At 43.1% G+C, this 27578-nt stretch overlaps 1 protein-coding gene across 10 annotated transcripts in view; it reads right to left on the bottom strand.

Moving 5' to 3' along the window:
* The window catches only part of RARB (retinoic acid receptor beta), a 352738-nt gene that overhangs the window by 222574 nt on the left and 102586 nt on the right, over positions 1-27578 (bottom strand). The window contains exon 1 of one of the 10 annotated variants that reach the window (XM_080974926.1): positions 11337-11353. The exons of the other annotated variants lie outside the window; for them this stretch is intronic. The gene's annotated coding sequence lies outside the window, so the exon portion shown is untranslated. Of the gene's footprint in view, positions 1-11336; positions 11354-27578 lie in introns of those variants that run through there. 10 annotated transcript variants of the gene reach the window in all.

The following is a 27578-nucleotide window of genomic DNA, read 5'->3' as shown; positions in this document are numbered from 1 at the left end:
AATCATATTTGATTCTGTGAGATTGCATACTGTTTTTATTGTTCAAAATGAAGTAACTGGATAAGCTAATTATGGTGGGAAAGGGTAAAAAAAGGAACGGGGGTTGGATATTGTCCTTCAGAGTGTTATGTTTCCTTTATTAGCATAGCTCAATGAAACTAAACAGAAAGAGCAATCTAATAACAAACATTCTTTGAGGGCTGTTAAGGGAGCAGAAGGACATCCAGCTATTGTTCAGCCCATCCCATTGGTCCATATATGGCTCAAAAGGTACAATAGAAGGAAACAGGAAACTGAATGGTCCATCTCCATTATCTTATTAGCGGCTAATGGATATCTGAGAGGAACACACATCTAATTCTGAAAGGTCTGTACCAATCTCCTAAGTAATAACTCTTAATTAGCAGATTCTGTTTATAGATGGAACTTAACATACCCTTTTGTCTCAAAGAGATGCAGGCATCTGGAAGGAGATATGTGCTTCTTGAAGAAAAAATGAGAAGTGGGTATTTTTCTCATTCTCAAATAAAAGCTACTATAAATAACCAAAACAAAATCTCAGTCTAAAAGGAGAGAATGTGCATTTGAACTAAGACTACAAGGGTCAAATATGTACTAACCAGCCTGAAAGTTAGTACTTATATAAGGACTTAACATTTTTTTAAATAAGAAAACTGATGGTTTCATTTTTTTTAAGATGTCAAAATCATTTGTAGTAAGCCCTATTACAAATCAGAGCAATAGCTGGCTTTAAATATGCTAAAAACCTCCCTTCTCCACCCTAATGCAACAGGGGTGGCCAACCCCCAAGAGACTGCGATCTACTCGCAGAGTTAAAAACTGGCAGTGATCGACCCCCTTTTGGGGGGTGCAGGGCAAAAATGTTGAGTTTTTTTAGAGCTTCTTTGGGGGGAGCTGTGATCTACCAGTGATCTACCACAGACGTTCAGTGATCTATCGGTAGATCACGATCTACCTGTTGGATGTGCCTCGATTATATGAATTAAAAGGGAGGCAACACCATGAATTATTTTACAGAAGGCAAGTCTGCAGTTCACATAGACTCCAAATGGATAAATTACCAAAGCAGAGGAGCATGTGCTAAATATTTTAAGTACATTTATATAATCAGGACTAATCCAATACATTCTGCTGCATAAGGAGCAAATTCTGTCCCAATCACAAGGCAGGACAGAAACTCTAATAACTGCTTCACAAAAATATAATAGTAGCAATAACAGTAACAACAATAATAAGCAACCCTTTGCTTCCCATTCATGACAACCAAACCCAGCTGCACTAGGCAGCTGCCCCACTCTACCTAATGGCTGGGCCAGCAGTTCTGATTCTGGCACTCTGACATGGTTACAGAAGTTTGGCATTTGTGAACCATGAAGCATCTTTGCAAGTACTAAGATTTTTTTTTTTTTTTGTCAAAATTATTGACACTTGCTAAGGTGGGTGGGTTTTTTTAAAATTTGCTTGCCTAAGATTAAAATCTTTCCAAAGTGCTTATGCTTCAAATTGATTGCATCACAGAAAATGGCATACTAAAAAATCAGCAAACCTAACATGAAAAATGACAGGCAAAATGACACTAATTTATCTGAGTTTGCTCCTTAGCCCTAAGATATGCTGTGCCAGAAAAATACATACTTAACTATGTGACATCCAGACACAAAACATGAGGCTATACTTAAGCTGCAAAAATGCAATGATGAAGGCACACGCAGATGCTGATCAAGGATTTAATGACCTCTAATCAAAACGGTTTTTATACATAGATTTAATTTGTATTTTAAAATAATTTGAAAAGACAGAAGACTGAGATGTAAAGATGTGCTAAATCTCATAAAGTGGTTCTCGAACTTAATCTATTCCAGGAGTCTGTTGAACTCCCAAAAGTGTTCGAAAACCAAGGTGTGGCCTCCGAATGGCTGCAGGAGCTTCCTGTACTCAATTGGAAGTCACGGATGTTCAGCTTCTGAAAAAGGTCTGCAAACCGGAACACTCACTTCCGGGTTTGTGGCATTTGGGAGCCGATTTGTTCGGGAGCCAAGCCGTTCGAGTATCAAGGTACCACTGTACATGATAAAGCTAAGACGTAATGTAGTCAATAATGGCCCAACATACACCATTCCACAAACAGCACAATGAGTCTGATGGTTTTATCCAATGAAGTTGTCCCATTTATGCAATAGAACTTTCCCTCTGCCTCTTCCCCAACACCCAAAACTCCTCTGGAGTTCCCACAACTCCCCCAAAGCAGGTTTTGGGGAGGTGGGGCACATGAAGATAGGGTAAGATAGAATAGAAGAAGTTTCCTACCTCAAGCAAAACTACTTGCTGAAATAGGACGCAGGTGGCGCTATGGTCTAAACCACTGAGCCCCTTGGGCTTGCTGATCAGAAGGTTGGCGGTTCGAATCCCCGTGACGGAGTGAGCTCCCGTTGCTCTGCCCCAGCTCCCGCCAACCTAGCAGTTCAAAGCACAGCAGTGCAAGTGGATAAATAGGCACTGCTATGGCAGAAAGATAAACAGCATTTCCATGCGCTCTGTTTTTTGTCACTGTGTACCATTGCGCCAGAAGCTGTTTAGTCATGCTGGCCACATGATCTGTAAAGCTGTCTGTGGACAAACGCCAGCTCCCTCGGCCTAAAAGCGAGATGAGCACCACAACCCCGTAGTCGCCTTTGACTGGACGTAACCGTCCAGGTGTCCTTTACCTTTACTGAATCTATATTTCAGCCATCTTTCAGATGCCAATAGACAAGAATCAGAAATAGATCTAAAAATTAAAAATCAAAGTATTTATGTGCTTATAGAAGCACTGGGGAGGTAGGAGCAACCCTCTGCTTGCCCCCCAACCAATCAAGTGTTCTGTTTTACTTTTCATAAACCCTCAAGAAGCATGCAAAGGACTCAGTTTCCTCGGAGGCCAGGTGGAGGAGCAGACAGAACCTTCTTCAAAGATGGGAGAGGACTACCAGGCGTCTTTTCCTTCCCCTATGACTGTAAACTGAAGAAGGCACCACCAGCATACTGATGTTGTGAGCATCTTTTCCTGCCAGACTGAACCACAACCACCATGAAGCCCAGCAGAAATTTGAAGCTTAATCCCCTTTATACCCTGCAGAAAAATAAGCTGCCTGTCTCGCTACATCTTTGTCACATTACAAATTCTTGAGGGAAAAGGAGAGGAATTCGTTCTAAAGAGCAGCCCTGTATACCCCATCTTACCCCCCAAAGTAAGCTTTTTCTCATTGCACAGGCGGCAGAAGAGTGAAGCGTGCAAGCAAAACTGAAGGCAAGGGGGTTGGGTCTTGAAGCTCCCTAGCTCAAATTTGCTTTTGTATATGCGTTGCTTCTAAATTGTAATAAGTGTGTATTAAAGGCAAAATGCTTTTCCATTCAACCGTCTTTCGGTAAGTAACTTTGCAGGAAGCGCACACACACACACCCCCCCAAACAGATGCACAAGCAGCTTGTGCATCCCCCCCCCCCCATTTTGTAAGCAATGAAAGGAGAGATGAGAAAATTGAGAACTTGCACATCTCCCCATCACAATGCTGGCTTGTGGGCTTGGGGAGTCTCCAGGGAAAGAGTCCCTAGTGGGTCTCCCTCAGGCCACATGATGGCAGCTTTTCCTCTAACCTGCCTCTTTCCTTAGGCAGCAGACAAGCAGAAGGAGCTTCAGTAGATGCTTACTCACTCCCCCCCCCCCCAGCCTTCTTTCAAAACGGGGCATATATGGCAGGTATTCAGGGGTGTGGGGACGGCATGGACCTTTGCAACTGACCGAGAAATGTGTCATGGTTGTGCCAAGCACTGCTCCTGCCAGTTGGTGGTGGCATACCCTCCAAGCATCTCAATTTTCCAGAATCAGTCCAGGAATTACAAAAGCCGTCCTGGTTTCTGATTTTATCCTGGGATGTCCCTATTTCCCTTGCCAGCTCAAGGAGGAGGATGAGCCGGTGCTTGTCCTGACTAGCAGCAATGATGGCTGTGGCTGCAAAGGGAGCATCCCATTGCCTTTCCATGGCCACTGCTGCTGGCCTCCTCCCTGGGGCAGCTCATTGCAGCTGCTGGAGAGAGGGCAAGGAGGAGGAGAGGCTGCCACCGCCATGGCCCAGCTCCATGTAATACAGTGGTGCCCCGCAAGACGAATGCCTCACAAGACAAAAAACTCGCTAGACGAAAGAGTTTTCCATTTTTTGAGTCGTTCCGCAAGACGAATTTCCCTATGGGCTTGCTTCGCAAGACGAAACGTCTTGCGAGTTTGTTTCCTTTTTCTTAAAGCCGCTAAGCCACGAAGCCGTTAATAGCCGCTAAGCCGCTAATAGCCGTGCTTCGCAAGACGAAAAAAACCGCAAGACGAAGAGACTCGCGGAACGGATTAATTTCGTCTTGCGAGGCACCACTGTACACCAACTCTGAAGGGCAGGCAGAGAACAGGGCTGCTTTGGGTGGGAAGAAAGGGGCAGCAGAATACAAGGGGTCTGTCTGTCTGACTGTCTGTCTTTCTGTTTAAGATAAAGCTTTGTGTGTCTGCTCGTATCTAATCTTGCCCCTTTCTAAAATTTATTTATTGGTGTGTTTTTCTTTTTGTAAATCTACCATAGCATAGCATAGCATAGCGCAGCGCAGCATAGCATAGCATCAGGATTAAGGGGTTTTCTCAGGACAATGGAGGATGTGTGTGCTGTGTCCCGTTGGTGAAGTGTTGGTGGCACTCGCCCATCTTCTAATAGGAAAAGCTCTGTGGAGGGGGGAAGGGGAAACAAAAAACGGGGTTGGGGAGGTCAGTTGGGGGGAGTGAGAATGTCCCTATTTTCATCCAAGGAATGTTGGACCACGTTCCTACAAGGCTAGCATATAATTGTGCATGCTGGTAACTGTTGTGGATTTCTTTGCAAGGCTTACTACAGTTCACCTAACTCTCCTTCCTCATTCCAGCAGGCACCTCACCATGTCAACAGCTGGTGCCAGCCCTGCCCCTTTACTGCATTGCCACAGAAGGGGAGAGATGAATTGCTTTCCTATAGTACGCAAAGCCTGCAAGAAAGTCATGTGAGTACTTCAAGCCCTAGCCATGTTTGCAGGATGCACCAGACTGGAGACTTCACCACATTTAATTGGATTAAAACAAAACAAAGCCATCCTGGACATTTTGCATCCTACTTAAAGGAAACAATAAACTTTCCCACATTAAGAACTTCATAAAAGAGTTATATGGGAAGTATTTCGTCCTTTGCTTTGCAAGGGAAACTCTACTATGCAATCACTATCTACTAAGAAATGTCTGTGCATCTTACACTGCCCCTAGCTCTTTCTGTTTGCATTCCATATTTCTTGGATTAGTCATCCATGGCCCAGCATAGTCTGGAAAGAAAAGATAAATGTACAGGTCAAGCGATGGGTTAACAATTTTACTGTTTGCAGAGCCCCAAGAAGTCAGATACAGCAGAGCTAGATTGTGTTTACGTAACGGATAAGTGGTGGATTTCCTGTGCAGTCACTTCCAAAAAACACCCTGCGAGGGAATGCACTATAATTACCTCAGCAGAGACCAGGCTATCTCCTTCTAACATACAAGACTGTGATTTTACTGTATGGCTGCAATTAAGTAAACTGTAATACACACAGACAAGTCAATCCTGTTTTCTGAATTACATTGCTCCAGGAGTGGAGAACCTGAAGTCCCCCAGAAGTTGTTGAACTATAATTCCCATCATTCCTAACCATAAGCTATGCTAGGAAAGCAACGTTCTGAAAAACACTTTCCTCTTCACGCACTGGTACACAAAATCCGGGCCAAGTTGTGAGCCGAGTGCATAGTAAATGAAACCATATGCAGGTCTTTGCACATATCCACTAATCCCATGTGCTTAATGTGTCCGATCGGTTGTGCAAATTGGCTTTGGTTTGCTAGGAAAGGTTGGCTGTCCAGTAAGAGCACATATAACTGCCAATAGTTATGTATATCCAATAGTAGGCTATAGAGGAGGATCAGGATTGACAGAGCTCACACACTACATCTTGGGGGTGAGAGTGGGATCTGTAAAATTGAGCAGAAAACTTGGTTTATTAAAACAGACAAAATTGATGGGTGAGATGTAGCCATCTAGGTAGGAATATCCTTGTGCATCAAGTGCTCAAAGACAGACAAGCAAGGAAGAGGTATGCCCCAGGGTGGAGCCAGTGTGGCAGTCTTGTCCCTTAAAAGACCTAGAGGCCTACATGGACCATCTACCTGTGCCTTTATATTATACGTTTAGGCGGTTCTCCAGGGTTCTTTGTAGGTATCTCTCAAAGTTTTGGTTTAATCCCTAATGAGCATGGGTCCCACTCTTTTCTGCTATCTGCTGGGGGGTGCCACTCACACAAAAACGAGGCAAGGACAATCTGGGAGAGAAAAAGGGTCTAAACCTCAAAGCACAGTGCTGTCAAGCCTAGATCGCCTATTGAAACCCTTTCTAGAGATGAGTGTCTGGTGGTCTAGTCTCCTGGAATGGAGAGAATGGGTATGGGCAATTGACCCAGCTAAGGTGGATGTAGCCAGGCAGAAAGTGAATACAGTTGTATAATGCTTCCTGGAGGTGATGGCAATCTGTCACCAGCATTCAGGCAGATGGAGTCTACCTCTTACAGCCAGACAACATCTAGTTGGCTGAATTGGTTGCAGCTATATTAAGTTTGGAAGGAAAATATTTGGCAGGCTCCATAGCCTACTTAGGGAGAAGGCTCATAAAGGATCCTAAGGGTGTGGTTTAGCCCCAGCCACATACTCAGGCTGCTAGTGGAGACCACAGGAGCACAATAGATCTAAATGCCAAGCAGATCTCTGAAGGTTGCCCAGGCATGCAAGCAGGTTGCCCCATAGCAGGTTCCTTGTCCTGTGCCACACCAATGCATTGCATCATTGTCCAACTACTCATTACTCCTGTGCAACATGGATCAAAGATCATCACAAAATGTGTGGATCGTAAGTGGAATTTACAGATGAATTCCATGTATGTGTAAACTTTAAAATCCAGTTAACTGTGTGGTTAGAGTACCAAAATAATATTTCCCATTAGACACAGTGGCTCGGCTCAGTTCATAGCTCCCCTCAAAGGCAGAAATTACCTTATCTATGTAATAAAAGGCTGAGAAACCAAATACAAAATATGTTATTGACTATCTGCTAAGATCTGAACCCTGAATTTAAGGTCAAGGGGCAGAGTTTAGCCAATAGTGAAGGGTCCAAATGTTCCCATTTTCCTCTTGTTTTCATTTTTTCTACCCTACCTTCTTGTCCATCTCCTAGGTTACTTTTTAGCATTAGCCGTCATCTCACCTCCCCCAGCAGTTATTTTAATATTTCCAGTTTTTATTTATAGAAAAATATTTTGTAACAAAAACTTGAGTAGACAGTTGTTTTCATCCTTAATATGTTCTAATGTATTTATCATATTTATTAAAAATTAACTGTGCAATCCTATACATTTTCCAATTTCCAGTTCCAGGACCTTCATTTATTTGCTCTTGGGCATTTCCATCAATGTAATAATTCTGCAGGGTGAGCTGAAGATATCAGTGGGTTAGTAGTGAGTATGAGAATTTATTATAAAACCTGCTCTCTCTCTCCATACACACACCTCTCTTGTTTCTCGTTGAAGGAGCAATAAGGAAGTAATGTTAGGAGAGAACAACCATTAACTGCAAGGAGAGAAAATTATGGCAAGTAAAACAGCCATTTAACAATCAATAATTTGCCTAACAGGGAGCCAATAAAACAATTGCAACATGCAAATAATACACTAGAAAAATGTAGTAGTTCTGAATCATCTGCAACCATTTCAAAATCCTATCAGTTTGGCTATAAAGACAAAAATGCACTAAGCACAAGTTTCTACAACATGATGTATTAAGCAGGCCTAAATGTCATCTAGATAATGGCTGGGATCAACAGCACCTGGCAGATCTGGGAATCTGCTAAGGCTTCACCACTCTAGACATGGCCTCATGCTCCAAGTGCCTCTGGTAAGCTAAGTCCAGCTGCCATTTTATTTGCCGAAACAGTTGAAGAAAATGCTACATCAGCATTGTAGGAAATTAGAATGGCAAGCTATGCCCAGCATCCTGGCACTATGTGGAGGGCTGCTGTCGTCACCTGGCATCACCGAGGAAAGGGTCCATGAAAAGGCAACTACCTAAAGGAATACCTGCAAGTTAATCAATTGAAAGAGAACCTGTAAAGGAAGTGCAATTGCATGCCCCAAAGTGGGGAAAATGTGTCATGTTTTAATGTTTGCTAAAATATGGCAATGGTGACAAGTAAGTCAGAAATATTTTTCAATGGGGAACTAGATGAGTACTAGGGAAGAAACAGAAGCTGCTATTAAAAGAACGATGCTGTGATCGAGAACAACAAAATGTCGGATATTTTACTGTGCACAATGGTTTGTGCATGTGGCTTATCTGAAAGGGGAAAGATAAACAACATGTGGAAAAACCTGCAAATCGAACTGTGAACACACTAATGCCGTGAACAGGGGAATTTTCTATGAGCCATCGGAAGACAGGAAGCGTTGAAACCTCCAACAAATCAACAGAACTCACAAAATGGAAGTGAGGAAATTCAACCAATCCTAGAAAGGGGTGAGGACTCATTTAAACTTGTAAAACTCTCCCTCCCTCTCTCTCTCTCTCTCTCTCTCTCTCTCTCTCTCACACACACACACACACACACACACACACGGGTAGCAAGCATGGTGCCCTCTAGTTGTTTTGGAGTACAATTCCCAGTGTTCCTGACAAAGCCAAATGGGGCTCATGGAGTTGCAGTGCAAAACATCTGGAATGCACCACATTGGCCTTGCCTATTATTAGAAATACATTCTTTGAAGGCTGTCAGCCTAGTTTATGAGTATATTAGATTTCAGCCTGAGCAACTCCAACATGTTGGACCAGCATGTACTGAAGAAATTAAGACCGCTCAGTTGGCTAGAACGTGGTGCTGATACCACCAAGGTTACAGATTTGATTGCCATAAGGGACAGTTGCATAGTCCTGCATTGCAGAGGTTGGACTAGATTACACTCAAGGTCCCTTCCAACTCTATGATTCTAATAAAAGTACATGGGAATTTGTTTTATATACATATATAATTTGAAGTTCTGGCTTTCTTCAGAAGCCCACTATACATTTTTAAAACAATAGCTAAGAAAAAAATAGAACCAAAAACAAATATTGAATATGACAGAAACCCGTACTTCAGGGAGCCAAGACATAAATGCATGAAAGGAGGTAGTGTGGGAGAGATTTGTATGTTTCCACATCAACACTTATGTAAATAGCAACCAATTACTGGTCTGGCTTGAATTCTTCCCCCAAAATAATGGAAAATGTACAATCACAGTCACAGAGACGGAAATTGCTTTTGCTTGGGTGTTTAGCTGGTTCCTCTAACTTTTCCGTTGGAGAAAGTAGACTACTGTAATTCACTGTATGTGGGGCTACCCATGCTTTACACATATTTCCCCATTCCTGGCTGCCTATTACTAAAGAGCCAAGTTGAAGGTTTTATTGGCATTTGAAGCTGTAAACCATGTGGGGATCAGGATAACCTAGGAGTCTGCCTCCCTTGTGGTATGGACCCAGCCCATCTTCAAGGTCTTCTGAAGAGACTGTGCTGACCATTCACTTATTAAAATTTTACATGACCAGTGTGGATTGATTGTCACTTGGTGATCATGTGGAAGTATGCCTTCTCAACGAAAAGCACCCACCCTCTGGAATGCCCTCTCTCAGATAATTCACGGAGACAGTAATGACCTTTAAATTTCTATTAAAAAAAACAAAACAAAACCACTGTATGTTTATCCAGGCTTCCCTTAATCTTCGGTTTGTTTTGCACACTGCTCAGTTTTATTTCTGAAACACAGTTCTGTTGTGGCTTTATCTCACTTTTAAGGATTTTTTTGTACGATAAATATTAACGCTTTTATGCTAACTCCTTAGATATATATATTTATTATATTAAGCAGTATAAACATGTACAAATAAACCAATAAGTTGGCTAAATATAATTGCATTGATTCTTAGATCGTCGTGGGGTGGGGGAATCAATCCATTATCTCTATGGCAATCAAGATGCAACACCCATTTGTTTGCATGAAAATGGCTCCATATGCTTCAATTTGTAAAATGCAAGAGCAAGCGAACAGTGTGATATTTTCAATGGCCAATTATTTAGATAGCCTTGGCAACTGATCTAATTTATGATTAAGATTTGAGATATTTATAACAGTGCTTTCAATTTCATAAAAGCCAACCCTACATAAAGTGGAACCTCGGGTTACGTACCGTCCTCCTTGCGAATGCTTCGGGTAACGAGCTCCGCTAACCCGGAAGTAGATGCCCCTTGTTGCGAACTTTGCCCCGGGATGCGAGTGGAAGTCGCGTGCTGGCAGCGCAGCAAGCAGCGGGAAGCCCCATTAGCGAAAGCGCGCCTCATGTTAAGAACGGTTTCGGCTTAAGAACGGACCTCCAGAACGAATTAAGTTCCTAACCAGAGGTACCACTGTAAATATACAGGGTGAGTCTTTTAAAAGAGGCCCCATGGAACATGTGTACTCTGCATGAGAAGAAGCCAACTGCATTACAACTACAGTGGTACCTTGGGTTACATACGCTTCAGGTTACATACGCTTCAGGTTACACACTCCGCTAACCCAGAAATAGTGATTCAGGTTAAGAACTTTGCTTCAGGGTGAGAACAGAAATCGTGCAGCTGCAGCGCAGCAGCAGCAGGAGGCCCCATTAGCTAAAGTGGTGCTTCAGGTTCAGAACAGTTTCAGGTTAAGTACGGCCCTCCGGAACAAATTAAGTACTTAACCCGAGGTGCCACTGTACTCAGGGGCACACTGTACTGGGCCCCAAGGGGTTAAAGGGCATGGGGAGCAGGAACACAGGAAACTGTCTTATACTGAATCCAACCACTGACCCACTTATCTCAACATTATCCACACTGATGAGCAGCAACTCTCCAAGGTTTATTGCAATGTTTCTGAACGCCAGTTGCTAGAAACCACAGGAGGGGGAGAGTCCTCTTGTACTTGGGTCCTGCCTAAGAGTTTCCCACAAGCCTCTGGGTGGCTACTGTGAGAGCAGGATGCTAGACTAAATGGGCCATTGATCTTATCTGATGGGTAATCTTATGTTCTTATTATGTAGGGTTTTAAACACCAAGTCTCTCCCAGCCCTACCTGAGATATTAGCGATTGAGCCTGGAACCTTTTGCAAGCAAAGCTGGTGGCATGACCCTTCACTTGAATGGTGAAAAAACCCACTAGGCCTAGCAGCTTCAGTCGCCATATTCATTATCCCAGTGCCTCTGGCTCCCACCCAGTGATGTAGTGTACCACAGGGGCAGAGTTCAGAAGCACTTAGAAGGATGATAGTGGTGACAATCACCTGACATGACACTTCACTTGGCAGCCCAGGTAATAATGTTATATATATGTTTAAATGAGGCCAGCTTCAGGGCTTGTGGGTCTGACAGAGGTCATCATACAAGGTGACCAAAGCAGTTTTTCTGCCAAAACTGGGCCTAACAATTTTCTCCCAAAGCACAATGAAGGAGGGTATGCCAGTAAGTACGAATAGGGCTTTGGAACAACTAAACCTCTAGACCACTGGAAGGAAAACCAAGATGGCTGGCAAACTAAACTATTGAAATATACAGGATAAACTAGTTAACGTAGTACCCAAGACAGAAAGAGGACTTTGAATAATAAAAAAGGGGTAAAGGTTTAATGCCCATTTTTTAAGCTTTGTGTATAGACTTTTATGTCAGTATAACTTTTAAAAACTCACTTGTATTCAGATGAACAGGGTCTAAAAAAAATTGATTATTAAGGTTATAAGGACGTGTGTGAACAAAAAATTAAACAATGAAACCAAGAGGGGGAGGGGAGGGAAGTCAAGCAAAAATTATGGTTTAAAATCTTGATTATGATGGTTTTTTCTTTTCTTTTGTTTTTTAAAATCTTTTTTCTCTTTTTATTTTTCTTTATATATTGTTGTTTTATTGTTTATTTTTATGTTATTTTTTGAAAAATTAATAAATTGTCATGTCATCCAAAAAAAAAGGGGGGGGGGGAGGAAAACCAAGATGGCAACCAGAAATTGCCAGAGCAGTAGTAAGCTATGGACCTTTCTTGAGCCCTGAGGCTCCAGAATCTTCCACAAGACAATAGGTGCTGATGCTGGATCTGAACTGAAGGAAGGCCCTAATTATTTGGAGCATTTTTGTTCCCTTTTCTGCATGAAATAGCTGCAGTGGAGTCAGTGGAATCTACAAAGCTAAAAAGAGAGGTGGAATGAAACTGCCAGTCACAGAGGGAGGATGGGAAAGAAGCAAAGAGAAAAGAATGATGGTCCGAAATTCTTGGAGATCCATTCTTTCTGGGTCCTGTTGTCCCAGGATCAGAGGCTACTGCCTGTGAGCAATACTCCCACCCAAACCAGCCTCATTTGTGACATGATTTATTTCCTTCTTTGGTGATTTTTTTTTTTAAACTGCTGAGATTTATATTGTCTTATCTATTTAACAATGTTTTAAAATTATTGTTAATACTGCTAACTTGGTCATTTTAATCTGCACTGTGTTTTTATAATGTGCAAGACACTTCGGTGAGCCAGCCATGCCCGAAAAAGGAAGCCTATAAAGACTTTTATGAATAAGTAAATAAAATCAAACATCTGCAGGAAAAAAAACTATACTAATGAATTGCGTCGGACTAATGAATTTGTCAAGAGGTAGAGTCTACAGGTGTTTCGTATTTTGAGATAATGTTCACAAAAAATTGTACAACCTTATGAAATACACTAACATTGATTAGCTACCTCTTCTAAAACAGGACAGGGGAAGCAATACCAGAGACCTCTTATGTTAATTATTCAGCAGTAATTTACAACAACAATTATCTTCTGTTTTTGCATAAAAGAAGACATCCATAAAAGCGCTTTCTCTGTCTTTCTCTGTGTGTATCTCACAAACACATGACAATACATTATTTGGTCATTACGCCACACTGATATATTTAGTTTAATTGAGCCACAGTATGGAGGAAAACTTGGAAATGAAGTAAGTAATCTACTTAAGAATATCATCTCATGTTGGCAGGACACCAGACCTTAATTGACATAAAAGCTCTCATGCCTTTTGGTCAGCTACTATGGTACCAAATAATTTAGTCTTCTTGCCTACTTTTCACAGCACTGGGCTACAATGCTGATGCTTTTTGAGCAAATGATTGCCAAATACTCTTTGACTTATTAGGACCAAATTCTGTTGATTTTGCAAAGCTAAAAGGCAAAACAAACAAACAAACAAACAAACACACCAAAACCACCAAAACCAAGCAATAAAAAAACAAAAACAAAAAACAGTGTTGGAAACTTCTGGACTACAATGTACTCTTGTCATAGTGGAATTAGTAATAGCAGTGCTGCTATCAAAGGCTGCCATGCAATAAAACTCGTGGTTTGCATTTAGATTACATTTGATTTCTCCATGTGGAAAATACATGCTCTAATTTCCTTCTTATGGTACAAGTGATAATACTGAGCACACAATATCCTAGGTGATGACACAAAATGTAAGGTAGGCATGACTTGTTTTATTATAATAACGCTTGCACTTCTGGCTGTGATTTTATGAACCAAATATACCAAAGAAAGTATAAAAAGACAGCAAGAACCAAGAAGCAAGACAGCAATTGGGGCTGGAAGGTGCAGCTATGGGAATAGGTTGAAAGGACAAATCCTGTACCAAGGTGATTTTGCAAATGTTCAGCTTTAGTGTAATTTGCAAGGAAATGGTATACTGAACAGCAAAAGGAAAGAAATACCAATCCTGCTATGCAATTGTTTGTTTGTTTTGATATTTGCCATTTACCTTTGTAATGCTATCTGTCAATATTAATTTTCAGGTGTGGAAAGGGAATTTATTACTTTGTTTCCACACTTCTACACAAGCACTCGGCAAAGCAGTCGTTTGGATAGTTTATTTTTACAATATGTCTCCAAGAAGCCAGAATGCACATTTAGGATCTTATTAGCTGTATATATATATATATAAATGAGGCACATGCTGTACACCATCTCCATAGGGATATTCTACAACATGGAAATTCTGGACAGAGCCATTCGCCTTTAACAAGAATAGAAACAAAACAGAATTCTACAATAATAAACAGAACTGGGGGCTCATTATGATGAGAAGTACACAATGCAATTTTTTTATGTTCTCACATTAACAAATGATTGTTTATTCACAGTGATTTACTGAATCAAAGAATCAGGCAGTACTAAAGCACTAAAACTAATACAAAACTAATACAAAGAGCTAGTGATATTTTAACTGTGCTAAATTCAGGTGACCTGACCTCAATAATAACAACAAGACACCCTGTATTACATGAACGTAATTTGTAAATGAATATAAAGTGTTGTTCAACTTAATTAATAAGAATATAGAATCAATTGGTTGTAATACTAATTACTACTAATAGCACAACTTTGCTATTTAAGATCACAGGGCTGTTGTCGTTTTCCATTTCTACAGCCTATTTGCATTTTCTTGCCCATGCCATCTTACAATACTCAAAAAATGATTAAAGCACTGGTGTGGAAAATGGGCACACCATCGTTTGTGTAAGAAGGAACTCATTTTTAAAACAAAAATCTCCACAGGTGTACAAAAACAATGCAGTTTATAATTTGTTGTTTATATTTGATTTTTTTAAAAAACGTTTTAAAAGCAACGAGGGTAAACATTTCAAGGCCCTCCACCATTTGTTTTGTTTTTTCGGCCTCGCCAAGGACAGAAGTTGCAATGTCGAATCTTCAAAAAAGAAAAAGGGGGGGGGGGACGAAATGTTGGGAAAGAACGAGAACAGTACAAGGTTTCCAGGGAGAGAAAAAAGCAACAGCAACCATATTTCCAAGCAACGTCTTTTTGAAGCAACAGTTTCTATACCTGTATGTCCCTGAGAGAGGCAGCGGGGAAGGCTTAACACATTTTAGAGAACGATAACTTTTCAGTAGTCACAATAAATACGTTCACGGGAAAGAATAAAAGGATGCATGCTTGAATAACCCTGAAAAGAAATATGTTTCCAGCTCGCACAGAGGAGGAACTGCTCAACAGTGTGTTCAGCGGTGACCCCAGCAAATGCTAACAGGAACAGAGAGGGATATTGAACTGTACTGTGTGGGTGGTTAACAATATAAGCGAAATCCATATCCATCCACTCGCTAACGTGGCAGTGATAACCTTTCGATAAACGGAACTTCTGTTCCGTTCATCAAGCCATCTTCGCCCACTCTACTTCTTACCAGCTTGGTTCGCATACAAATCCCAGTACCCCTTCCCTGAACTTACAGAACACTTCTCCAACACCCAATAATTTCCGTCCTCAAACTCCAGTAGCTCTGCACTTGACTGCAGTCTCACAATATCTTAAGGGCTGTCACATGGAAGAGGGAACACACTTGTTTTCTCCTGCTCTGTAGGGCAGGATTCGAACCAAGAGAGAGAGAAGAGAGACTTTGGATTTGATATCCCGCTTTATCACTACCTGAAGGAGTCTCAAAGCGGCTAACATTCTCCTTTCCCTTCCTCCCCCACAACAAACGCTCTGTGAGGTGAGTGGGGCTGAGAGACTTCAGAGAAGTATGACTGGCCCAAGGTCACCCAGCAGCTGCATGTGGAGGAGCGGAGACGCGAACCCGGTTCCCCAGATTACGAGACTACCGCTCTTAACCGCTACACCACACTGGCTCTCCAAGGGCTTCAAGTCACAAGAAAGTAGATTCTGACTAAACATTCAGGAAAAACTTTCTGACAGTAAGAGCTGTTCAGCAGTGGAACAGACTCCCACAAGAGGTGGTGGAAGTTTTTAAGCAGAGGTTGGATGGCCATCTGTCATGGATGCTATAGCTGAGATTCCTGCATTGCAGGGGCTTGGACTAAATGACTCTTGGGTCCCTTCCAACTCTAAGATTCTATTATGCTATTTCGCTTTCCCCTCCCCGGGGAATGCCTACTAGAATAATGAGTTCAGACTATCCAGTTTGATGAAGAAACATTACAAAAAGTTATTTTTAAAAAATCTCTACAGTAGTCCTAGGGAACTCGAGTGTGACTGGCAGTGTTCAGACAATTATATTTCAGCTAAATAAGGCAAGAAGTTAATAAGGCTCACAGCCAGTTTGATCTTTCCTTCATGCAAACAAGCGATTGAACCAGAAGTCTTCAATTAACTATAGTTGCCTATGTTGTCTGTACAGGGAAACTACGGAAGAAAGCAGGATATTAAGCCATGGTTTGAAGTTGGTTTATTATATATAGTGGTTTGTTCCAAAGTTCATAACCATAGTTTCTCAATTTGGATGAAACAGGAAACTAAAGTTAATGAAAAACTTCCTGATTTGTTTGTTGGCTCAGCTGAAGGGAGAAGCAAAACAATTGAGACTGGCCATCAAGCTTGTTCATATCTCAGTTTTTTAAAGTGAGGTATCACCATCTGAATTATGACGAAGAAGATAAAGTTTAGCGGAGCCTTTTAGTTATTAGCCCCCTTCTTTACAGATGCTTCAATACACTGTCGAAAACTTTCTGTTATACAAAAGGAATACTGAGTGAACATGCTGTTGGGGTTTATGCACAAACATGTTCAAAAATAGTTCTCACACATTACAGGGAACATAGCAGGAACACACACGGCACACAGGCATATATGTGCTCATGATTGAATGCCCTATTATGCTCTATGACATTTATTGTCAAGAATTTAGGGTCACAGCTTAAAAACAAGAGCATAAGGAAATGCCCAGCTCGCAGAATAGACTTTATACTATGGGTGGGCATTTTTCAGCCAAAGGCAATCCTTCCCTTCTTGGCAACTTTCCACGGGCCACACACCAGGGGCAGGTGGGGCCAGAGGCAAAATGGGTCAAATAACAAATGTCGAATGTACTTTTTGCAGTGGGCTAGTTTCTCCTCAGGGACGCAGGTGGCACTGTGGTCTAAACCACTGAGCCTAGGGCTTGCCAATCAGAAGGTCGGTGGTTCGAAACCCCCCGATGGGGTGAGCTCCTGTTGTTCGGTCCCTGCTCCTGCCAACCTAGCAGTTAGAAAGCATGTCAAAGTGCAAGTAGGTAAATAGGTACCGCTCCGGCGGGAAGGTAAATGGCGTTTCCGTGCTCTGCTCTGGTTTCGCCAGAAGTGGCTCAGTCATGCTGGCCACATGACCCGGAAAAACTACGGACAAACATTGGCTCCCTCGGCCAGTAAAGCGAGATGAGCACTGCAACCCTAGAGTCGTTTGCAACTGGACTTAACTGTCAGGGGTCCTTTACCTTTACCTTTAGTTTCTCCTCACAGCCCTCTCTATCTTCCCATCCGTACAAGCAAGAGGAATTATCAGAGTTCAAGCATATATTCCAGCCAGACAAAAACACTCAGGAGACCAAGCTGAGCTAGTGAGGGGTCAAGCCAAGGAAGAGATCTAAGGCCCAGAAAAAGAGGGGGCCCCCTTTTATATACATATTTCAGGAATGCCTGTTTATCCACGCTTCGTGGTGTACAATCTGAAATTTAATTTGTGAAAGCATAAGATACTTGGTGCTTTTAGAACCTAAAATACTATTCTCGGGTTGCTGAAAATACTTAGGTCTCTGTATAAGTTATTGCAAATATGCTAATGGTGACAAAAACACATCTAGCAAAAGCTGCAGGACGGGGCACTGCCAGAACCGTTTCAGAGCGGGCGAACGCTGTCCAAACTAACATGCTATGTAATGGCCAACCAAGTAAGTTCTTTGAGTGATGGCTATTACTTGTGATGTTTAGGAGCGGTAAATATCAGCACAATGTTTGACCATAAAGTGCTTTTCACTTTATGTTGTGAACTACCCTGTGATCTTTGGGTGAAGAGGGGGTATACAAATTTGATAAATCAATTTTTAAAAATAAAAAAAACCACTTTATTTTAACTAGACAGATTGTATATGTGTGTATGAATACATTTGTGCAACTCATTTTTTTAAAATTAAAAGAAGAGAGCAAGCGCCCTCTAGATCAGAGCAAAGGTCCATCTAGAGTTATCATGTTTCTGCAGTGGCAAGCCAGGTTCTTCTAGGAAGTCGATAGAGCATGAAGCCAGCCAGGGGTGCCAACCTAATTAAAATATTGGGTGGGGGGCAGGAAAGCCCCACCCTGCATAATCAATCACAAGGTGCTGCAAACACAGACTACATTCTAATAATAATAATAATAATAATAATAATAATAATAATAATAATTTATTTATATGCCACCTATCTGACTGGGTAGTTCCAGCCACCCTGGGCTGAGTGGCTCCCAACAAAATATTAAAAACACAATAAAACATAAATCATTAAAAACTTCCCTGAACACGACTGTCTTCAGATGTCTTCTAAAAGTCAAAAAGTTGCTTATGTCTTTGACATCTGATGGGAGGACATTCCACAGAGGGCAGCCAATGCACTAGTAATGCCCATCAACTTTTGGGGAAAGGCTCCCTCAAATATTTTATTGGGAGGGCCAAAGGAACCTAGGAGTTGGTTCCTTTGAAGCCTTTCCTACCTTTGCTATTGTCAGGGGCTGGGCAGGAGGAAGAGGAAGACAGTATAGATTTACAACAGTGGTTTGCGGGAGGTCACAGCTCAGAGGTAGATGAGGAGGAAAGTTGGGAGATCATGGGAGAGGCGGAGCGAGCAGAGCCGGACACATTGTCACTAAGAAAGCACTCCAGACCCACCATCTCCCAGAACCCGGTGAGCCTTAAAAGTAGGAGAGCAAAGAGCTCGAAGACAGATGGCTCATAGCAGCACCCATAGAATGAAGAAGTGGGAGAGGCAGGGGTGGTGGAGATTCACTCGGGATAACGCCATTATCCAAGAGGCTGGAGTCTATAGCCTCTCTCTGTAAAAATCGAAATAAAAAAGGATGGCAAGAAACTTTTCCTTGGCCTTATAATTTCCTGGGCAACCAGCCGAGAGCCGCTGACAGCACAATGACAGCTATTTGTCCTCATGTTCAAAAAGATGCATTGCCTTTGGCAACAGAGGATACAAGCAGCTGTAATAGCTAACAGCCAATGCTTGACCTACCCTCTGTGAATTTTCTCCTTTTAAGCCCACCTATATCAGTGGTCATGAGCACATATTGTGGCAGTGAATTCCACATGCCAAGTATGCCTCTTTTTACAACTTCAATAATGCTCCCAGTTCCCAGTATATTTCCTTTAAACTCGAAAGCATATATTTCTGGTATAATGCCCAAATGTAATCCCAGCTTATGAAATACACAAGTTTAATGACCTCTGAATGTGATTAATTCCATACATACAACTGGAGGAGGAAGACTATTTAAGAAAAGAAAGACTTAAAACTAATAATAATACCAATCAAAGTTATCCGCCATGACCTCCCTGCCAATTTGGATACAATAAAGGAACTGGAGGCCCCTCGACTGTCCTCGGGTCCAGTATTGGACCACTTCGACCGGATATCCCCAGCCGATGTGGACAGACTCCTCCGAGCTGGAAAGCCCACCACCTGTCCTCTCGACCCGTGCCCGTCTTGGCTGATTAGAGCGTGTCCAGACGAGGTGCGGGCCCTCCTGGGGGATATCATCAATTTGTCCCTTGGCACGGGGACATTCCCAGGGGAACTGAAGGAGGCGGTGGTGCGCCCGCTCTTAAAGAAAACATCATTAGATCCTTTAGATCTATCCAATTACCGCCCGGTTTCGAATCTTCCGTTCCTGGGTAAGGTGATTGAGAGAGCGGTTGCTGAACAGCTTGGTGGGTTTCTGGATGAAACATCGGCTCTGGATCCATTCCAGTCCGGCTTCCGCGCTGGTCATGGGACCGAGACGGCTCTGGTCGCCCTAACAGATGATCTTCGTAGACAGCTGGATCGAGGCGGGTCGGGGCTGCTGATTCTTCTAGATCTGTCAGCAGCTTTCGACATGGTCGATCACGAACTTCTGGACCACCGCCTTGCCGACGTGGGGATCCAGGGCACAGCCCTTCAATGGCTGCGCTCGTTTCTCTCCGGTCGGGGACAGAGGGTGGCGCTTGGGGGGGAATTGTCATCACGCCACTCCTTGGTGTGTGGAGTACCTCAGGGTGCGATACTCTCCCCGATGCTTTTCAACATCTTTATGCGCCCCCTCGCCCAGCTTGTTCGGAGTTTTGGGCTGGGTTGCCATCAGTATGCCGATGACACCCAACTCTATCTGTTGATGGATGGCCATCCTGACTCGGCCCCAGACACACTGACCAGATGTTTGGAAGCTGTGGCTGGATGGTTACGTGGGAGCCGGTTGAAGCTAAATCCTTCGAAGACAGAGGTCCTCTGGCTGGGACGGGGCGATATGGGATTGGGGGGGCAACTCCCATCTCTTGCGGGGGCGCAATTAGTGCCAGCACCATCCGTTAAGAGTTTGGGTGTAATCTTCGACACCTCCCTTTCCATGGAGGCGCAGATTGCAGCTATAACAAAGGCGGCATTTTTCCATCTCCGCCAAGCTAAGCAGTTGGCTCCTTACCTCTCTCGCCCTGACCTAGCCACTGTGATCCACGCGACGGTCACCTCCAGACTGGATTATTGTAACTCGCTCTACGTGGGGCTGCCCTTGAGACTGACCCAGAAACTCCAGCGGGTGCAGAATGCTGCAGCGAGACTCCTTACGGGGTCTTCGCTGCGAGATCACATTCACCCGGTGCTACACCAGCTGCACTGGCTCCCGGTGGAGTACAGGATCAGGTTTAAGGTGCTGGTTTTAACCTTTAAAGCCCTATACGGCCTAGGACCCTCGTACCTACGGGACCGCCTCTCCTGGTATGCCCCACAGAGAAACTTACGGTCTTCAAATAAAAACATCTTGAAGGTCCCAGGCCACAGAGAAGTTAGGCTGGCCTCAACTAGAGCCAGGGCTTTTTCGGCTGTGGCTCCGATTTGGTGGAACGCTCTGTCACAAGAGACCAGGGCCCTGCAGGATTTGACATCTTTCCGCAGGGCCTGCAAGACAGAGCTCTTCCACCAGGCCTTTGGCCAGGGCACAGCCTGACTCCCTCCCTCGGCAATCTTCGCGGAGCTCTGGCCCAATAGTTGCCAGTGGCCTGAATTAATTAATTTTATAATGAATGATTTTAGAGTGTTGTTTATGCTATACTTTTATACTGTTTTATTGTTGTTAGCCGCCCTGAGCCCGGCTTTGGCTGGGGAGGGCGGGATATAAATAAAATTTATTATTATTATTATTATTATCTACCAATAAGAACCATGCTTCCAATACACCTTAATCTAATACTACACATCCTAACTAAATTCACCTGGCCTTTTTAAAGATGCAACGGATACACTCCTTAAGAAAAACCCCTCAGTAGGATTTAACTGCATGCCCTGATTCCTGTTGGGTGCACAGGGAATACAGAAAGTGAGCTAAATAAAGTCGAGCAGTCTTGCAATCTGTAAGCATTACATTTTCTCTACGCTACAGTGGAGACCGCATCTTGAATCAAACCAGGAAGTACTTGATTATGAGTTCAAGGCTGCAGAGTATTTATTGTAAAATAAAAACCCTATGTCACTGCTATAGCATCTGTATTCATCAGATACTCACCTCCTTCCATGAAAAGAAAAGCTGGTTGTAAATCCACGGTGGCAAGAAAATTATATTTTTAAAAAATCCTTTGGATGCAAAACACCAAAGAGAGCAGCTGCTGAAAGCACCCAGCCAATGCAGAGAATCTCAGTCTCACAGTAAATCTTGCAAAAATGCATCTCGCTCACTTGTGTGGATCTCTTTATTGCAGTTGACAAGGGCTCGCCCAAGGGACAAACTTGTTGTTCCATAAAGATCCCTAAACACGAGAAATTGATAAAACATTTAATCCAGCCCCTGGTATCAAATGTCTTCTTTTGCCATTGATGGCAAGAGAAAAATCTATTTGCCAATTAAATAATGACATTCAAAACCATCCTGTATATTATATCTCTTAATGCAGTTTGGCTGTCCTGGAATGTATCCAAGAAACTAGATATTTTACAACATTAAAGATAATTCAATGCAATTTATATTGAATATGTTGGGGGGGGAGTGTTGTGCTAATCAGCATTGCTTGCATATTATAATTTAAGCAAGAAAATCTGGAGACAAAATGCTATTTAACAATACTGCAATTTGTTGGTTTATCTACCGCATACTATTTCCTACAGACAGGATGAAATCAGACTGAGTCCGTAAACCCACTGAAATCATAGTAGGTTCCTTGAGCCCATTCTTTCAATGGGTGATACCCACCGTTAGTCAAAGGGTAATCACCCACAATCCAGATCTAGATGCACACAAACCTTCTTCTATAGCTGCCAGAAGAGTCAGATTCTTTTTTTAAAATTCAGCCTGGAGAAGGAATGATCTAATAAACAAAGATGCATACACTATCACTTGCTCATGTGCAAGCTAACTCAACAACTTGTTGCCACTTGCCTCAATTTGGGGAAAACGTTGGGGTAGTCCAATATGCATATGGAACTCCCTAGAGGCGATTCAGTATTCAGTTCAAATTTGGGAAAAGAATGCTGAAATATACTCGGAGTCACGTAGCTCTTTATTGAAGCTCATAAAGACAGCGAATGAATTTCCCCCCAACCCTCTGGCTTTATATACATTATTTACACAATAGGTCCCGTGTGATTGGCTGATTCTGCTTCCCTCCTGGAGCCTGATTGGGCTGCTCCTGCAGGCCAATCAGATTGTTCCATTCTAGGATCCTACCTGCCTATTGTTCTAGGATCCAAGCTCAGTACATAACAAATATATCCACACAGAAAGATTCCACTTCCATTGCAATCCATATAGCACAGTAGTAGAGCTTTTTAGAATAGATCAAGAGCGAGGATTCATTCTTTGGTTTTCTAGGTGTCACTTAACTGCAACTATTATCATCCGTGACTAATTGGGCATTCTGGCTGGGCAGTTAAGAGGCCAGCAAATCTATAGTTGGAGGCCATCCCTGCTTTAGAGTCTTGCAAGATAGCACCTGTACACAAAATTAAGCAACTTTTCATTCTGCTGCCTCTTATCTAGCAAAATGGCTGTGCTAATTCTAAAACACAGAATAACTCTTTGCCTGCTTATCTGTAGGCTTCATTTGGACTACTCTATAGCAAGCAGTTTCAGGACTGGGGGCCGGGGGCAGAAGCAAATCCATTTGAGATTAAAAGGTCTTTAAAGCACAGTGAATTAAGCATATCAGAGGGCGGAAATGGATCAGTAAGTTCAAGCGCCAAGCAAGCATCTTCCAATGTTCTTTAAGGATGTTCCACGGGCAATGTTCTCAAAACTGCAGACTTCTCTGGGGACAAGATGGGTAACATTAGGAGAACTCCTCAAACTCCTCTCCGAACCTTACAGTCTAATGCTCCCAGTTGCCAAATGTTTTCCCCATCCTAACCAACTATGATAGAGAATAATATGGAAGCCCATCAACAAAAATTGTATAATAATTGATTTTTTATATTCAGCTATTATATTGTGTATGCAACAGCAACCATATTTCATATACATACACACACACACACACACACACACACACACACATATATATATATATATATATATATATTCTTTGCCATTATAAGATCGTTTACTTTGATCTTCTTGAATGATCCACATAAATGTCAAACCATGTTATTTTCTCATTTTTTTATTCTTCTCCAATAACTGTCAAAGATTCTTAATGTGCTGAAGTATGCATTCATATTCTGCTGCTACGCATGTGTTCATATTTTGTACAATCGATAAGGCTGCCCTTAAAGAATTTAATTACTTTTTGCAGCAACTCTCTTTAGAGAGGCTTTTTCAGTGCTCCATGCCAGCAACAAGGCTGGACCTGTACCCTGTGACATGTCAGCTTAAAAGCATTGTTAGCTCAGGTTAATTGGGTTTTATTTTTTTGTTACCTCGGGGAGCTGTAGTATTAATGTGCCAATTCTAAAGAAATTAATTACCCTCATTTCACAGAACTTTATAATATCCAGAGCTTATCACAAAGGAAATGCTGTTCATTTTTTGTTTCTGTCTTATTAAAAAGTAACCATCACAGTCTACTGAGCTGACTACAGTATTCTAGGGGTGGGCATAGGATTCATTTGATCTGCAAAAAAAATGTAGTAGAATGGAGCTGCCTCCTGAAGCAACACTATAACCCAGTGCCCTTATTTGATTCTAGGACTGCCACTTATAAATCACTAAAAAATAGGCAAATGTGCACACAGTTTTGCATAAAGTTAGCACGTGCTAAATTATACATATAGATGCAGATTTGGAAATGATCGCTATAATTTAATAAGAATATAACATATCTCACCATAATGGAGAATACTATAACCAGGTTCCCCATGTGATCACAGAATTGTAGAGTTAGAAGGGACCCGAGGATAATCTAGTCCAACCCCCTGCAATGCAGGAATGACCGCTCCCCGCTTAAAACGGGGGGTGCCCTTTGCGTGGACGCGCGCAGCCCTACGTCTGGAGCGGCCCCATCAGCAGAGGCTTGGCTTTGCCATCCCTCAGGTGGGATACCTGGAGGTCTCCGCCTACCTCAGTCAGTTGTCCAATCCCACCTGGGGGAAGCGTTGCCAAGGAGACCAGGCCAGGTAGGGGAGGGATTACCTGCCCACACAATAGAGGGAGGATCTTACCTGGGAATCCTCACTTGGCTCCAGAGCTTCTCCCACCCTACCCACCCTCAGTTAATGTCTTCTTCTGCAGGTTAACTTTTCTTCATAGGTTTTGCAGGTTAACCTTTCTTCACAGGTATGCGTTCGCTGCTACGTTAAGGTCGCTGTTAACGGGCCGGAAAGGAATTTCCCTGTATTGGCAGGTTTCACCTTTCCCGTAGCAAAACATCACAACTTTGGCGGTATCAGGCCTTGGGCGGAATCCTTTAGTCCATCTTCCTCTTTGCGGCAGCGATACCAGGGTTCCCCGTTAAAGGGGTTTCTGAAGGGAGGCTTTGACCATACGCCGAAAGGTCGTCATTGCTCTCCCCTGCGGCGGCGACATAACGGGGGCGGCTATCTCTGCTTGAACATATGTTCTCCAGAGCCGGCCCATCCCCCCCCCCCACACTGGATAACCCTGAAGTTCCCTAGGTCCCCGGCTGGGGACTGGGGAGGGAGAACGCCCAATGCCTGAGCCAAGGTCTACCCACATTTGAAATTTAATAAAGTTGTGGCCAATTTAATCCCATAGCACGTTGTCTTGAGTCGTTATTCCACATGACGGGGGGGACTGCTCGGGATCTGGGGACTCAGCCTGTTCACGCAATATGCAGCTCTCCCGTACAGGGACTGTACCTGCAACCTTGGTGTTATCAACACTAGGCTCCACCAACTGAGCTATCCATGAGACATCTGCTGTCCAAGTGTTAAGTGTTGGTGGGGAACATCAAGGTCTCTGCTCTCTCCTTAGGTTTCTTTAAACCTTTAAACCAGACTTCAACTCATTAAAACAGAGGATCACCCTCTGTAAACTAGGACGTAAGGCCACACTTTCTGCTTTTTTCAAACTCTACCCCTCTCCTAGAGGACTTCCTTTGAAGAACATCAGTATCACTGATGCAGAAGATCTAGAGGCCCTTCCAGACCCCAGATCATTTTTTTTTTTTGGTAGATTTGTGCTTATTTATGCGTGGCGCTGTGGGTTAAACCACAGATCCTAGGGCTTGCCGATCGGAAGGTCGGTGGTTTGAATCCCCGCGACGGAGTGAGCTCCTGTTGCTTGGTCCCTGCTCCTGTCAACCTAGCAGTTCGAAAACACGTCAAAGTGCAAGTAGATAAATAGGTACCACTCCAGCGGGAAGGTAAACGGCGTTTCCGTGCGCTGCTCTGGTTCACCAGAAGCGGCTTAGTCATGCTGGCCACATGACCCGGAAGCTGTACGCCGGCTCCCTCGGCCAATAAAGCGAGATGAGCGCCGCAATCCCAGAGTCGGTCACAACTGGACCTAATGGTCAGGGGTACCTTTACCTATGCTCATGACACAATCGCAACAGTCATACACAACCCCACTTTTAACGCTATTTGTGCCCGCAAAAGTTTGTTTTCAATCAGTGCATGCCCCACAACCTCCTACTGAAATTCCACAACTTCTTATTCTTAAAAAATAATATTTATATCGTTTTCAATGTTACAGATTATCAAAGAACAGTAAAAACAAACAAAAACCATCACCCCACTCCTCCCCAGGAGATGAGATTACAGATCACAGGGAGGCCAGCACCCTTAGAACAACACAATTCCAGTCACTTATCCAAATGAATAAACCAATCCTAGTTTAAAATTACACTAGCCAGAAAATACTGTAGTGTTGAGTGAGGTTCCACTGTGTCTTCTCTTTAGCTGTATACATAATAAAGGCATCCCAATCCGTTGTGAATGTGTCCTTTGATTTCAAACCCCACGCAAGCTTCCATTTGCTAGCTATTTTTTCTACCACAGCTAACTGCCACACTTTCTTATACTATAGATTCCTTTGAGAAGTTTCCAACAATAGATTGCAACTACAAGCCTAGCAGCCTACAAGAGTTTACCTATAAGATGTTTGAAATGAAGGTTTGGATTATAGCCCAAGGATAGGTTGAGTAGAAGCTAGCTCCAAAGATTTAACAATGTTTTGTCCTGTTATGGCAGGAACGTCCCCAAATACTGACTCCCAAAATGTGGCCCCTTTTTTTAGCTCCCACCCCCCAATGTGCTGGTGTGACCCTATAGCCATCCTCCAATAAATCTGAGTGTGAGTGAAGTTGATACGAGCCAGTCTGGCTAGTGTTAAGTACCGCATTTGCAGAATTTTAAAAGCAATTTCCTTCAGAGAGGCCGAAACCGATTTGAAGGGAATTTTTCCACAAGTAGCAATCTAATCGGCTACATCTATGCTTGCCAGCCTGACTCCCACATGTGCCACAGCCCATTGGCTATGCCCCTCTCCACCAACAAGACCATGCTCCATCCATGTTGCTGCTGCTAAAAATCTTTCTAAAGGAGTAAATTCCTTCAGAGATTGTGGGTGGCACTGCGGTCTAAACCACTGAGCCCCTTGGGCCTGCCAATCAGAAGGTTGGCGGTTCACATCCCCGCAACGGAGTGAGCTCCAGTTGCTCTGTCCCAGCTCCTGCCAACCTAGCAGATCGAATGCATGCCAGTGCAAGTAGATAAATAGGTACTGCTGCGGCAGGAAGGTAAACGGCGTTTCCATGTGCTCTGGTTTCCATCACGGTGTTCCGTTGCGCCAGAAGCAGTTTAGTCATGCTGGCCACATGACCTGGAAAGCTGTCTGTGGATAAACGCCGCAACCCCATAGTCTCCTTTTACTGGACTTAACCGTCCAGGGGTCCTTTACCTTTACCTACATGGCAATGTCCATAATGTAAGCAGAAATATCTACCCAGTGTGTGCTTTTTCAACTTACGTCTCTGTACAGA

This window comes from Podarcis pityusensis (assembly GCF_964106645.2).
Source record: "Podarcis pityusensis genome assembly, chromosome: 12".
NCBI lineage: Eukaryota > Metazoa > Chordata > Lepidosauria > Squamata > Lacertidae > Podarcis > Podarcis pityusensis.
Note: the sequence above shows the minus strand (reverse complement) of the source record. Positions and strands in the feature narration are given on the sequence as shown.